The sequence below is a fragment of the Pongo abelii genome, chromosome 6 (assembly GCF_028885655.2).
Source record: "Pongo abelii isolate AG06213 chromosome 6, NHGRI_mPonAbe1-v2.0_pri, whole genome shotgun sequence".
NCBI lineage: Eukaryota > Metazoa > Chordata > Mammalia > Primates > Hominidae > Pongo > Pongo abelii.
The window spans coordinates 54,774,464-54,790,149 of NC_071991.2; the positions used below are offsets into that span (position 1 = coordinate 54,774,464).

At 43.7% G+C, this 15,686-nt stretch overlaps 1 pseudogene; it reads right to left on the reverse strand.

The window, feature by feature from the left end:
• Positions 1–1,580: 1,580 nt before the first annotated feature.
• LOC134761734 (tigger transposable element-derived protein 1-like) lies at positions 1,581–14,616 on the reverse strand (annotated as a pseudogene).
• Positions 14,617–15,686: the final 1,070 nt, after the last annotated feature.

Sequence of the window (15,686 nt, forward strand, 5' to 3'; positions counted from 1 at the left end):
TATAGCAGCCCAAGCAGACTAAAACAGAGGGGCTCCCTGAAGATAAAATTCTTTTTTTTTTTTGAGATGGAGTTTTGCTCTGTTGCCCAGGCTGGAGTGCAATGGCATAATCTTGGCTCACTGCAAGCTCTGCCTCCCGTGTTCAAGCAATTCTCTCACCTCAGACTCCCAAGTAGCTGGGAGTACAGGCGTGCGCCACCATGCCTAGCTAATTATTGTATTTTTAGTAGAGATGGGGTTTCACCATGTTGGCCAGGCTGGTCTCGAACTCCTGACTTCAAGTGGTCCACCCGCCTCAGTCTCCCAAAGTGCTGGGATTATGGGTATGAGCCACCACGCCTGGCCAAAATTCTTTGATATTTAAGGAAAACTTAATTTTTTATAAAAATAGCAAACAGCCAGGCAGTGTAGCACTAAGGGAGCGAGGCAAATGGCCTGCCTCTACCATTTCACATCATGCAGCAGTACACAGCTGGGGACACCAACTCCCTCAAGTGGTGCAGATATTTCCAGAGAGCTCAGTTATAACTAAAAGTGCTGGTGACAGCACAGTCACAGTTTATATCACTCTATCATGTCTTCTGTGTGAAACCCATAATGGATGTCATAGATCCTGCCACAATCGTGATCCACTCCAGGGGATTTGAGGGTGACAGCTGTTTTCAAGGCATGGGAGAACCTGTGTATTGGACATCTGTTGCAAAGAGAAAAAGTGACTACACAGAGATGACCAACTTCTAGAGGCTTCCCTGCCCAGAGTTTCTAGAGACATATGCTGAGTGGTGTTTACTGCTCATTAGCTCAGATACCTCTGAGAGATTCTGCCTAAACTACTATAAATCTCTTATTTGAGCAGCGAGTCGATAGCCATGAATATGCATGAGGAGAAAAGAAATGCTGGCGTGTGTTTCTGAAAATAAAGATCAGCAAAAGGCCAAAAAGTTCAAAATGTATCCACATGTCCACCAGAGCATGGCTGACAAATATGCCAAACACACCTCTTCCTGGGCCCTTGGCAGACATCAGTAATCAATCATTGTAGATATCACTGCTGAGGCTGTCTGTGACTGCAGAAATTCTTCCAGATCAGGACTCCAGGGAGCCACTAACCCATCCTTCAGACTTGACTATCCTACAAAAGTTTTGCCAACCTTGGCCTAGTTTCACCAATTAGTTAGGGACACCATACTAAGTATTTTTAGCTGTATTCTCTCCTCTTCCTCCTGCCTCAAGTTCCTCAAGTTGGAACTTGCCTCAAGTTCCAACTATCTTTTCTCAGGGAACCCTTTATACACTTCACTCTTTGTGATCTTCCATGGTCCAAAATAACCTCAGAGATAAACTTGCCCAAGAGGCACTGTCACAGTTAGGGATGACATTAAGTACAGGCATACCTCAGAGACATTGTAGGTTTGATTCCAGACCACCACAACAAAGTGAATAATGTCATAAAGTGAGTCACACACTTTTTTTGGTTTTCCAGTGCATATAAAAATTATGTTAACCCTATACCGTAGTCTAAAGTGTGCAATAGCATTATGTCTAAAATAGATATGCTTTAGTTTAAAAGTACTTTATTACTAAAAAATGCTACAATCTGAGCCCTCAGTGAGTCTTAATCTTTTTGCTGGTGGAAGGTCTTGCCTCACTTTTGATGGCTGTTGACTGATCAGAGTAGTGGTGCCGAAAGTTGGGTGACTGTGGCAATTTCTTAAAATAAGACAATAATGGACTTATTGATGAACTCTTTTACAAAATATTTCTCTGTAGCATGCAATGCTGTTTGATAGCATTTTACTTACCCACAGTAGAACTTCTTTCAAAATTGGGAGTCAGTCCTCTCCAACCCTGCCACTGCTTTATCAACTAAGTTGATGGAGCATTCTAAATTTTTTGTTGTGATTCCAACAATGTTCACAGCATGTTCACCAGGAGTAGATTCCATCTCAAGAAACCACTTTCTTTACTCATCCATAAGAAGCAACTCCTCATTCATTTAAGTTTTGTCATGAGACTGCAGCAATCCAGTCACATCTCCAGGCTCCACTTATAATTCTAGTTATCTTGCTATTTCCACCATATCTGCAGTGACTTCTTCCACTAAAGTCTTGAACTCCTCAAAGTCATCCATGAGGGTTGAAATCAACTTCTTCCAAACTCCTCTTAATGTTGATATTTTGGCCTTCTCCCATGAATCAAAAATGTTCTTAATGGCATCTAGAATGGTGAATCCTTTCTAGAAGATTTTCAATTTACTTTATCCAAATCCATTGAAGGAATCACTACCTATGGTAGCTATAATCGTATAAAATGTATTTCTTATATAATAACATTTGAAAGTCAAAATTACTCCTTGATCCATAGATTGCAGAATGGATGTTGTGTGAGCAGACAGGAAAATAACATTAATCTCCCTGTACATCTCCATCAGAGCTTTTGGGTGACTAGGTACATCATCAATGAGCAGTCATGTTTTGCAAGGAATCTTTTTTTGTTTTTTCTGAGCTGTAAGTCTCAACAGTGGGCAAAACTATTCACTAATCCATGCTGTAAGCGGATGTGCTGTCATCCAGGCTTTGTTGTTCCATTTCTAGAGCACAGGCAGAGTAGATTTAGCATAATTCTTAAGGGCCTTGGGATTTTTGTAATGGTAAATGAACATTGGCTTCAATTTAAAGTCATCAGCTGCATTAACCCCTAAAAAAAGAGTCCTCTGAAGGCTGACTTGAAGCCAGGCCTTGAGTTCTCTTCTCTAGCTATGGAAGTTCTAGATGGCATCTTCTTTCAATAGAAGGCTGTTTTATCTACACTAACAATCTGTTGTTTAGTGTAGCCACCTTCATCAACTATCTTGGGCTAGGTCTTCTGGATAACTTGCTGCAATTTCTACATCAGCATTTGCTACTTTACCTTGCACTTCTATGTCATGGAGGCATCTTCTTTCCTTAAACCTCATGAACCAACCTCTGCTAGCTTCCACCTTTTCTTCTGCAACTTTTTCACTTCTCTCTGTCTTCAAAGAATTGAAGAGAGATAGGGCCTTGCTCTGGACAAAGCATTGGCTTAGGGGAATATTGTGACTGGCTTGATTTTCTATCCAGATCAGTCAAACTTTCTCTATATCAACAATAAGACTCTTTTGCTTTCTTATCACTCATGTGTTCACTGGAATAGCACTTTTAATTTCCTTCAATAACTTTTTCTTTGCATTCACAACTTGGCCAACTGTTTTGTGCAAGAGGCCTTGCTTTCAGCCCATCTTGGCCTCCCACATGCCTCCCACTAAGCTTAATAATTTCTCCCTTTTGATTGATAGTGAGAGATGTGGCGGGGCATGGTGGCTTCAGCCTGTAATCCCAACATTTTGGGAGGCCAAGGTGGGTGGATCACTTGAGGTCAGGAGTTCGAGACCAGCCTAGCCAACATGGTGAAATCCTGTCTCTACTAAAAATACAAAAATTAGCTGGATGTCGTGGCACATGCCTGTAGTCCCAGCTACTTGGGAGGCTGAGGCAGGAGAATTGCTTGAACCTGGGAGGTGGAGGTTGCAGTGAGCTGAGATTGCACCACTGCACTACAGCCTGGGCCACAGAACAAGACTCCATCTCAAAAAAAAAGAAAGAAAAAAGAAAATGAGATGTGTTCCTCTTCCTTTACTTGAATATTTAAAGGCCATTGTATGGTTATTAATGGTCCTAATTTCAATATTGTTGTGTCTCAGGAAATAGAGAGGGCCAAGGTAAGGGAGAGATGGGGGAACAGCCAGTTGGGGGAGCAGTTAGCACACATACATTTATTAAGTTCTCCATCTTATATGGCTCCCCAAAACAATAAAACAGTAATGTCAAAAATCACTAATCGGCCAGGCGTGGTGGCTTATGCCTGTTAATCCCAGCACTTTGGAGGCTGAGGTGGGTGGATCACCTGAGGTCGGGAGTTTGAGACCAGCCCAACCAACATGGAGAAACCCCGTCTCTACTAAAAATACAAAACTAACCGGGCATGGTGGCACATGCCTGTAATCTCAACTACTCGGGAAGCTGAGGCAGGAGAATTGCTTGAGCCCGGGAGGCAGAGGTTGTGGCGAGCCAAGATCACGCCATTGCACTCCAGCCTGGGCAACAAGAGCGAAACTCTGTCTCAAAAAAAAAGAAAAGAAAAAGAAAAAAATCACTGATCATAGTTCACCATAACAAATATAATAATGAAAAAGTTTGAAGTATTGTGAGAATTACCAAAATGTGACACAAAGACATGAAATGAACACATGCTGTTGGAAAAATGGCACCAATAGACTTGCCCAATGCCAGGTTGCCACAAACCTTCAATTTGTATAAAAAAAAAAGTAGTAAGCAGTATCTAGGATGTGCAATAAAGCGAAATGCAATAAAACAAGGTATGCCTGTATATCGAACAACTGGTTCAGCCCAGCTGTTGATCAACGAGAATTGTTCTCTGCCTATAAACAGCCATGAAGACAGCCGTGCACACAGAGCATGTTACCTTGGAGAAGCATGGCAGCCAGCCAGAGAGTTGGCATTTGCAGGCAGCATTCGGGAGATATGTTGACTTGTATACTCGATAAAAACAGAACTGTCTGTAAATGCTAAAGGACTTTTGAGTTAGTGCAACTACTTCGTCCAGATTCATGGACTCCACACTGACAGTGCCCAGCACATGCTTTGTCCTTAAGAAAGGCATGGGCCAGGGTGTCCTCTCCTGGCCCATGAGGACACATTTGTTCTCACCCCTCCCCGACTTCAACCCTCTGGACTCTACAACTAAGGCTTCTTCAGTTTGGTCCATTTTTTGTACTAAAACATACCCTCCAAAAAGTGATTATTTGGAGGCTCGTGCAATTTGTTCTTGGCATGTAGGGTCAACAAGGGCTATTCTTCATCCCTGTCGATTGGAAAGAAAAACAATAAAGGAAAAGTGTCCAGCCAGCCAGTGATGATTATATATGCCTCTTGAATGAAATGTGGGTATCTTAGAACTGTTCCCAATGTGTGTTCCTGGATCTTCTGCCTACATTCAATCCCCAGGTTTGATTCCAGGACACCCCCTTGAGACCTACAGAATGGGAACCTTTAGCTAAAAAGACCAGTACTCTACTTTTTAAAATAAAGTTCGCAAACTTGAGGCTTACGAGCATTTGGTCATTCTGCCCAAAGACTTGGCCTTTCCTTGAACAGATTTCTTAACGATGAAATTTTGAAAATTCAAAACATTAGCTTTCTTGGTCACCTTCATAGTGGAATTTAATCACAGACAAAACAGATATGAGATAAAGAAGTAAATACTGGCCCAAATATCACTGAATACAAGGCTGATTGCTGGTTACAGTCCTGGAGGACAAACAATTCATTTGCTTCTGTGTCATTCAGTCCAGTCAACATTGATTATTCCTATTGATAGAAAATCAAGGGTAGATGATACCACAGAAGAGATAATCGAGGATGTTTCAGGCTGATCTCTGGAATGCACTCAAGGTCACCGTGTGACTCAGGGACTTGGTCTCACTTTGTCCCTGGCTTTGGCCCCTCTTCAGACTCTCACAAACTCAGCAGATAGAAAGGCGTCATGGATGAAAGAGTCCTGTTCATCCCCAATCTCTTTAGGGAATTAGGCTAGTGAGGTTAAAAACTATGGACTTTGGGCTCAGACAAACCGAGTTCAAATTCAGACTTTGATCGTTAACAACTGGGGACCTTGACCAAGTGGTTTGTCTTCTTTGAGCTTCAGATTGCCCTTATTTTAAATGGCTATAACACTTCCAACCTCATAGAATTCCTAAGAGGATTGAAAAAATGATGTACATGGAAGCACCAAACACAGTTCCTAGCACGCAGTGTACCCTTAGTAAATGCTAGTGCAATTCTAGTAAAGAAGCTGAGTAAACTTCCAACACTTAGCATTATCTCTTCTAGCCAAAGTAAGTTAATCATTGACTGTCAAAACCAGGTCACAGAAGATCTAGGAAACAATAACAGGGTTGTCCTTCAGCTCAGTGTTTTAAAGCAGACTTTGAAATTTTATGACAAGTATGCATTATGGACATTAAAAAAAAAACAATTTCACACCAAAAAATAGGAAGCACATTATCTCAGAAGAAAGAACAACTGACAATATTCACACTCACACACTCACACACAGACACACAGACACATGCACCACATTATCTTTATTTTTCTCATTGGCGACAGATCAGACTGGGTTAGACTTGGTCCTGTGGGGAGGCACGGTTCTAGTAGTAGCACTGAATCTGTCTTCTCCGGCTATAGAACACCAGGAGTCAGGGCATCTAGCAACCTTCCATGGGACCCAGCAAGAGAGGCATCACAAACTGCTGGCAAGCCTGCATCTCCATACTGCCCAGAGGCCAGACATCTCCATGGAACTGGCAGGGCAGCAGTCACAAATTCTAACCACCCTGTGCTAGATTTCTCTAGGCATATGGAGAGCCAGGTACTCTTTCCATTTCACATGTGAAAAAACTAAGACATAAAGAGGTTAAAGGATTTTTCTAATTAACATTGATTCAGTGGTGAAAATAGGACCAGAAAGCATATTTTAAAGCTGGGGCCATTGTTCAAAGATTTGAGGGCAATCTACCCAGCCACCTATCCACTCTGCAGGCAAGACAAACAGAACAAGTAGGGCAACTATAAATCTGCTGGCATCAATCGGCACAACAAAAATAGCACTACTAGTGCCTTTTTTATTCCCAAGAAAATGTATCCTCTATAGCCAATTATTTAAAGAAAAGTTCACGTGTGAGTGATTTTTTTTTTAGATATAAACATGAAGGCCAGGTGCGGCGGCTTACACCCGTAATCCCAGCACTTTGGGAAGAGTGAAGTGGAGGAAGAGGTATGTTCAACTACAGAGGAGGAAACTGAGGCCCAGAGGGGAAAAGTAACTTGATTGACAAAAATTGGATTCTGGTCTTTGTTCTACCAAAGGTTCGTTGTGAGATGGGAACAAGTTTCAGCCTTACAGTCTCAATTTAATGTTTAAACCATTGTGCTTCACATTCTAAGGACTGCTGTCACCAACATCCTTGCTCAAATGCAAAGCGAAATGCTTTGAATTCATGTAAAGAAAGCTTTTGTAGTGAGTCAAAGCCTTATTGTTGACAAATAGTTATAGGCCAAGCTACATTTGGGAGTGATGATATTTTCTGCTGCTGGTGTCCGTCCTTCAGGAGTCAGGTGAGCACTGCAGGTAGAGATGAGAGACAAGTTTCACCTGCTCAAAAATGTCTCTTCCCCCATCGACATGTGCCAGGGCCTGCAATTCCTACCATCTGTCTCATCTTTGGGTTAAGACAGTGCTTTCATTCATTTGTTCATCCATGTATTTAACCAACGGTTATTAACCTGAGCCCCTGCTGTGTACCAGGCAGGTACCAGGTATACAGTGGCACAGTGCCTGCATGAAATCTGTCATCTACTGAGAGAGATGTTTGTACTTTCTGGTAAGATCTATGACGGAAAAGAGAATAGCAGAAGGCTCAATCGGGGGAAGAGACTTGGAAGCTGTTGCTGAAGGGCGGAAAGGAGTTAATAGAGTGCTGAGTGGAGGAGAAGCTTTCTGGGCAGTGGCAGCAGCATTGGCTAGAGGCCACGGCTGAGGGCAGTGAAGAGCTTGGTGAATTCCAGGAACTGCCCTTGAGGCTGAAACAAAGAATGTGAGAAGGTAAGTTGTTGTAGGAAATAAATTGGAGATTTTACCAGGGTTGGTATCTGCAGAAAGTAAATTTTTACCATAAGAATATTGCCTTGAGTGTGATATATGCAGCCACTGGCTAACTTGGCAGGAATGATTGCCTCAAGTTGGCTGGTCTCAGCAGGCAAGTGACAAAGGGTAGATCTGAGGTGGGCAGAAGGAGAAGGGAGGGAACACTGGGAAGGAGCTCCACCCCACCCGGAGGGCCTAGGTCTGGGGTGAAGCCTGGTGCAGCAAGGAGTGGGAAGCCTGATGGGGTGTGAGCCCCACACTGACATGGCTGAGTCACTTCCTAGACGGGGACTTACTGAGGATGTCTAAGCAACCACACACTCCATGGGGCCTGGTTCTGAAATGGAAGTATAGCCATGGTGTCTTGAAGCTGACCAGGGAGATAGTCTAGTCCAAGTTGCTCATTTTACAGGTAATGACTCTATGACCTAATTCAAGTGAAGTGAAAGCCACAGCTGGTTGTGTTGAGCTTTGAAGGCTGTTCCCCGACTCTCATGCACCATGCCATCTCATCATTGATCGTGAGCATCTCCATGTAGTTGGAATCAGCTCTCAGGGGCAACTGGGTCATATATGGAGATAGTAGGTGCCCAAGAAACACTTGTCGAAATAATGTATTTCTCCATATCTGTTTCCTTTAGTTTCTTTTAAAGTGTATACAGATTGAAGACTGAACCAGACCACTATAGTCCCACACTCATACAAACTTGTGATTCATCAACATTCTTCCCAGAAACTGCCATTTTACTAGTGTAAGAACAATATTTTAGATTGAGAATATTTAAGAACATGAAGTACACAAAATGCGTCATTCTACCCATCAAAGAAATTGACTAGGATCTGAAATAGTTTCTAAAACATTCATAAACTATAGGCATTGAGATCTACAGTATGTTCATTTAAGGGGTGGGAGAAAAATTGGAGCTAGGTGAAGGGGCAAATAATGAATTATTTCACTTCTAGGAGAGATTATATTGAAGAAAAGCCTAAAATCAGTATTTTTAACATCATAACAACAGAGATAATAGATAACAAGTGGATGATAGGAATTAGTAAAATTCTGGCTCTGAACATGTCTTTTTAGAAGTATAAAGAACACCAGAATGTATTAACATACAGTGTGTGCGTGCATGTGTGCGTGTGTGCTTGTGTGTGTGTGTGTGTGTCTGCATGCGCTCCTGACACATGAGAACAGTGCTATTTCCATGGCAACGGGGGAAAGTGTGTCTTGCTATGAAGCAATCTTCTTAGATTCAGACACACTTATAAAGATCATGCGCTGGAAGCTGTGAGGGATATATTTGATTCTAGTGTTCTTTGAGATGAGTCAGGCTGTTGTCCCTGCCTCCCCCAGCCATTCTCCTATGCTGGACCTCCAAACTGAGCTTCGAGTACATTCTTTCAATTGTTTCCCCCCATCCAGCCTAGTGACAACCTCCATCACTGTACCATCTACTGTATCCCTTGGGGTTTCTCAAACCTGGCAGTAGGCTATGACAAAGATCCCCCATTGTCATTGCTTCTGAAGCACTGACTCTGTGTGTGCGTGTGTGTGTGTGTGTGTGTGTGTGTGTGTGTGTGTGTGTTGTAGTAGTTCTTTCTTTCTTCCAAATGTACCTCTAGGAGATAAGTCCTATTCTTATCTCCAGTTTACAGACAGAGGAACTGAAGCTTAGAGAGGCCAGGTAACATCTCCAAGGTCACACAACTATTAAGTGGTAGAGGGGAAATCTGGACCAAGTGGCCTGATTTAGGGCCTATGCTCTTCACTCGGCAGGAGGAGGAGGAGGAGGAGCAGAGGAAGGAAGCAACAGCATAGAGCTTTAAAATGTGAGAAATTTGACTTTATATCCAAGGCTTTTATAGTAGTGGTCCTTGGTCTGTAATGTCTGGCTTCCTTTTGAGACAGTTAAAAAATAAGAGTTTTCGTTTTCAGCCCTCTATTTTTATTCTTGGACTTGAGGTTCACAAACCTTCCCCTTTCTTCTGATCCCATTTTTGAGTGTAGACAAAGTTCAATATAATAGTAAATGTTCCTTTGCCTTAAGTGAGCAAGTTGATTTCTGAGGCTCTGCCCAGACAGCACTGATTGTGCCTGGGCTTTTTCTCGAAGACATGTAATGTGATTTCTAGCAGTGGCTTCTGATTGAACTTTTATTATTTTTAATAATTCTCACAAATAATTATAATGTGGTATACTTATTTCATTCTCTTGCCTATTGGTGGCTAGAACTTCCAGAAATAGTGATCCTGATTAATAAGAATGCCTCAGCTATTAGGGAAAAACCACAATTACTTTTGTACCAACCTAATATTTAATCATATTTTGAAGAGGCTAAGCTTAGGCCTTTATCCATAGTAGTTTCCTCATAGGAAACTTTCATCATATGCTTTCTTAATCAGGAATCTGATAATGGCTGCACAATTAGCCACCAGGCAAGCAGGAAGGTATAGACCTTCTAAGTGATCTCCTAATACTCAGAACTTAATCCAATGCCAGAGTCCACTTTTAAAAGTAAGCTCCATTGAGGAGAATGCTCCCTTAATATAAAACCATCAATCCTGTAGCTGTTTAGAAAGCCAGATCTTCATTCAGCTGTGAACATTAATGATGGTGTACACCTCAATAAAGAACACTGTCAGGCTGAATTAAAAGACTGTAAACTGGGTATACAAAGGAGAATGAGACAGTAGCAGAGTGCTGGCACATAGGAGTCAAGCAGTAAATATTGTTGATGCTCATCTTCTGCCCACACCCACCCATGATAAAAAAACAAATGATCATCCACCGAGTCTTAGCAGCAAAACACTTCCTGTGCTATATAGAGAAGGTAAAAAACACCAAGCCAACGACAACTGCCTATGTACAACTCATCTTCCTTTAGAGCGATGCTAATCAAGCTCATCTAGCCACTTTGTTCTTCACATTAGCATCTAATAGATGAAGCCTAGAAGAAAAAAGCCATTTTTCTTAGGATTCTCATAATCACAAAGTGTCTGTAGTCATAGGGATCAGGAATGGTTAATTAATACTTGCATTATTTTGCTTCCTTTTCTCCCATTATTTGTATTTCCCAATGGAGTAAAACAGGGTTCAGCTTGGAAAACAAAGAAGCAATGGTTCTTAAAATACTGTTAACTCTGTCTGTGGAATGTACTCACAGCACAATCACAAGGGCAAAGTTATAAATGATGTGGCTTTGTTAGTGAGGCTTGCTTTATTTTTGTGAATACATTGAATTTAATGAAATAAGGAACAACAACAGGAATGTATTATGTTTTCTAGTTTTCTTATTGTCATGCTTTCTGTTGGGTCTAAGTATAGTTCTTTCCTAGCTAGCACTAATTTTCAGTATTCTAAGTCACCATTCATGAAATCCTATGTTCTGTTCCTCTATTATGAAAACAGTTTTCTTAACTCTAGGTTTTTTGAAACTCCAGGTTTCAGTTGATTTAATGACTTGGTAGTCTTGCAATGTGGCTCTACATTCAAAACACCCACAGAATCTGACCACTTCTTACTACCTTCACCACTGCCCAGCCCGAGCCAGCATTATCTCTTCCCTAGATCACTGCAGTGGCTCTGACCTGCCTCCACTCTTGCCACATTAGAGTTCATCTCAAAATAGCATTCAGAGTGGTTCTTTAAACACAAAAACAAGAAAAGGCCATTCCTCTGCTCAGAGCCCTGCCAGGGCACTCCATTTCACTCAGAGTCTTCACAGTGACATGGGGGTCTGCCATGACTGGGTCCTCACCATGCTGTGATCACATCTCTATTGCCGTCTCTTCCTCATTCACAGTTCTGGCCACATTACCCTCTTGCTGTTCTTTCAACATGCCGGGCACTGCCTCTTCCCTCTGTCTGTAATGCTCTTCCCTATATGTGGACATAGTTACTTCCCTCGTTTCCTTTCATTTTTGTGTTTGAATGCCACCTTCTTAATAAGACCTCTCTTGGCCACTTTATTTAAAAGTGTACCCTGTCTACCCCCACTCCAGCATTCCTGGTACCCTTTACTATGCTGTAAGTTTTCTTTCTTCCATAGAGTATATCACTTGCTAACATACCATATGATTTTCCTAAATATGTCCTGTTTTTTGTCTGCCTGCTCCAGTAGAACGTAAACTCCAGGAAGGCAGAGAGCTTTGTTCACTGATGTACCCCAAACACAAAACAGAACCTGGCATGTAGTGAGCACTCAGGAAATACTGAAATATTTGTTGAGTGAACGAATGCATCACCAGTGTCTAGAGCTATTCCTGGCACACAGTAGGCTCTTAATACTGGTCAAATGTCTCTCCCTGGAGGACGAACAGGTCTAAGTGTCAAAGAGACCCAGGCCGCATAGCATAGTGATTCAGAAGACCACAAGCTCTGCCTCAGCTGGAGTGGGCTGTGTCCTACTCATATGACCTAGGCTGTTTACTTAACTTCTCTGAACCTCAGTTTTCTCATCTGCAAACTGGGAGTGATGAGTACCCCCCTTACAAGGTGGTTATGAGAATTAAATGTGATCATTTGGATAGTAAGTCTGGTAAATGCTCAATAAATTTGAGCCATTATTATTATTATTATTATGACATCTTATTCTTTTACCTCTTTTTTCAGGGAAATAACTTCCATGTCTGTTCTTACCCATCAGGATTATTGGGAGGAAAAATATACAACACCGTAAATGAAAAACATTTTGTAAACCTTATACCACTCTCCGGATGCTGGGGATCAGTTGCACATATAAGAGGTGTCCCATGGACACCATTGACTCATTACTCTGGAAAGACTACAGGTAGTGGGAAACAGTCTTAAGTTCTGAAAAAGAAAATTGCACTGGCTCTAATCAATAGCTAGGATCCCTTCTGAGATACCCCTTCCCCGTGGCATCATGGAGGCGGGAGGAGGGCCAGGCTATATTTCAAAGTCCCCCTCCTTCTCTTCCCTCTTCCTCCCTAGGCTGCCAGAACCTTTGCTTGTAGTGCAAGAACAACCATACTGCTGGAAGTGAAATTTGCCGTCTGCTCTATCAGATGGTTTCTGCGCATGGGCTGTTACTATGTTCAAAGCATTAAACTGCCTGAAAGTGGATTATTTACGGAGCTTCTCTCTTCCCAGAGCTACTGACAGGGGGCAATTCACCCTCTTCACCCTAATGCACACTTTCTCACTTTCCACCGAGACTCTTTGTTTGCTGACAGCACCTGGCTATCCTGAGTACTTGCCTCAGCTGGCACAGTTCTCTCCAATCCCTAGAAGAAACAGCCTTCACCTACACTCCAGGGATGAAATAAGATTTCAGCTCAAAGCCAGCAACCTTTTTCTGAAATGGTGTCGCACCCAGCCAGAAAAATAAATGTGCTGTTTCTTCTTAGATGATGAGAAGTCAGTCTTTCAGGCAGACTTTTGACACAGGGAGGATCAAGGTTTGACTGCCTTTGAGTAATCCTTGCAGAAAAAACAGCACCTAATTGGACAAAGGAAGAAAGGAACCAGCTGCTACTGTCATGATCATTTAAACACCCATCCACAGTCAAAAACGCTGCATTGTTTCATTACAAGTGAAATTTGGTTGCCACTACATTTCCTGCTGGCCTCCCCTCTACGCAAATTGGGGAGAAGAAAGAAATTCATAAGGCACCAGAACCCATTTGGCTTCTAAATGTACTGTTTGCATATAGACATCAGCAGCCTAAATAAATCCTAGCAAGGAATGTCAAACTGACAACACTGGCTACTTTTCTATTGTTCTCCCTGAAAACATCATTTTTAACACGTTCACAGAGGCAAGCTGGATTCTGTTTTATCAGTGTTTTAGTAAAAGACAAGTGGTGTGGTGGTTCAGTTGTGGGTATCGGACATTAATGAAAACCATTCTGGGAGAGTTCACTTTATAAAAGATTAAAATAATTCATCAACTTGCAAAAAAATTGTTCTAACCCTCTCTGCTGACAGTCAAAGTTTGTGCTGGGGGCTGAGTATTATATAATAATTTGTACAGCAGTTCATAGTTCCTAAAACATTTCTGCCTTGGGTCTGTCAGAGGACACTCCCAAGGATGCCATGAGTGAGGCAAGGGCAGTTTCCTTATCCTCATCCCGCAGATGAGAAAGCCAGATCTTAGAAAGATGGGGACTTTTTATTGTCACAGAACATGTCCAACCCCTGGGCAATGCAGATTCCTCCTCATCCTTCGAAGCCCGAATACAACATCTCCCCTTTTCTGTAGTATTTCCTGTTCCCTCCACACCCCCTGCCACTACCACCACTGCAGTTAATTCATTTATCCAGGATCAGTGAAAAACCACTGTGTCATGGGAGGAGATGCAGCAATGTCAAGGTCATCGTGAGTCCCATGACAAGGTGACAGTCTCTCCTCAAGGGAAGCAAAGATGGAGACGGTGCCCTTGTGTAACACAAACCCAACTGGGCTCTCTCTGTGAGCTCAAACTGGGAAACTTAAGATGGAGAAGAGCTAGCTGGAGTTCTTCTGCATGGGATCCTGCCTCTGCGACAGCCCCTGTATCGGCTGACAGTATCTCTTCTGCTGCTTCTCCACAATGTGAGACCCTCGAGAACAGGGACCATTTCTCTACCAGGGACCAGTGAAAGCCTGGCGCAGGACGATGCCCCATCATTGCTTCCTGAATGCACCTCTAGCGTAGTGATCCTTCCAGGTCACCAGAAAACAGGGCCAGAGCTCACAGCTCTAACTCCTGACTTGGTATAATTTCTTCCCTGGGCTGCCTTATGGTGATGGCAGCAATAGCCCATCTAGAGTGGCTGCTGCCAAGACACTGGCTGTAGTGGGAAAGTGTGGCTGGGCTCCCACTCCAGGGAGCAGGCAGGAGCCCCGCTTTCCTCCGGTGCTGCTGCATCTGCCCTGGTGCAGCTCCAGACTGGGTGTCTCTGTGCCTTGGGGGCCCAGGAAGGTCCCCCTGCCCCCAACAGGCTCAGAAGTGCCTGCTCCCACTGCCTGGCCTCTCCCTGCTCCCAGTGCCTGCTCTGATCATACAGCAAGGTTGGGGCCAAGCCTGGGTACTGTCGCAGCCCAGCCAGGTGGACGCATGCTGGGGACAGTACTGATATGCCAGCCCCCTGGTCCCTCAGCCCCCTCTGAACTTTGGATGCCAACAAGCGTGGGAGGGAAGCTGAGGCGGGGGATGAGGGCAGCTCGACACTGGCCTGCAGGCTCACCTTGGGACAAACAGCCTGGGTGCCATGAACAGCAGGGGGAGGCAGACAGGCTCCTGGGCAGAAGGGGTTGGGTCCCCGGTGAAGCCTCACCTTCAGCCTGGGAAAGTCCTAAAGCCTGGGGACCAGGCTGCCAGTCCTGCTGACCAGAGGGGGAACTCAGGGTGCTTTACCCTGGGCCCACCTATGGCTGCCCATGGACCAATCAGCATGCAATCCTCCCCCCTCCCCCAAAGACCATAAAAACCCCCGACTCAGCCAGAGCAGAACAGACTTCTGGATGACCAGCTGCAGAGAAGAGCTGGCCCCTCCAGGGCCTCCTCTCTGCTGAGAGCAGCAGACATCCAGACAACCAGCTGCAGAGAGGAGCTAGGGCCTGCTCTCAGCAGACAGAAACTACCCTCTCTGCTGAGAGCTGAATACTCACTGGGATGACTTGCCTGCAGAGAGGAGCCACCCACTCCAAGCCTTTGCTGAGAGCTGCAGAGGTGATGGGATGACCTGCTTGCAGAGAGGAGCTACCCACTGCTGGTTTCCTCTCAGCTGTTCTACCACTTGATAAAGCTCCTCTTCAGCTTGCTCACTCTCCACTTGTCTGCATGCCTCATTCTTCCTGGATGCAGGACAATAACTTGGGCAAAGGCACCACCGGCCACAGAGGTTTCTGGCTAGAGAAGCAACAACCCTAACAATAGTAAGTATACAGTGACACATTATTCTGCAACACCCTCCTCCCACCACATTAAAAAAAAGA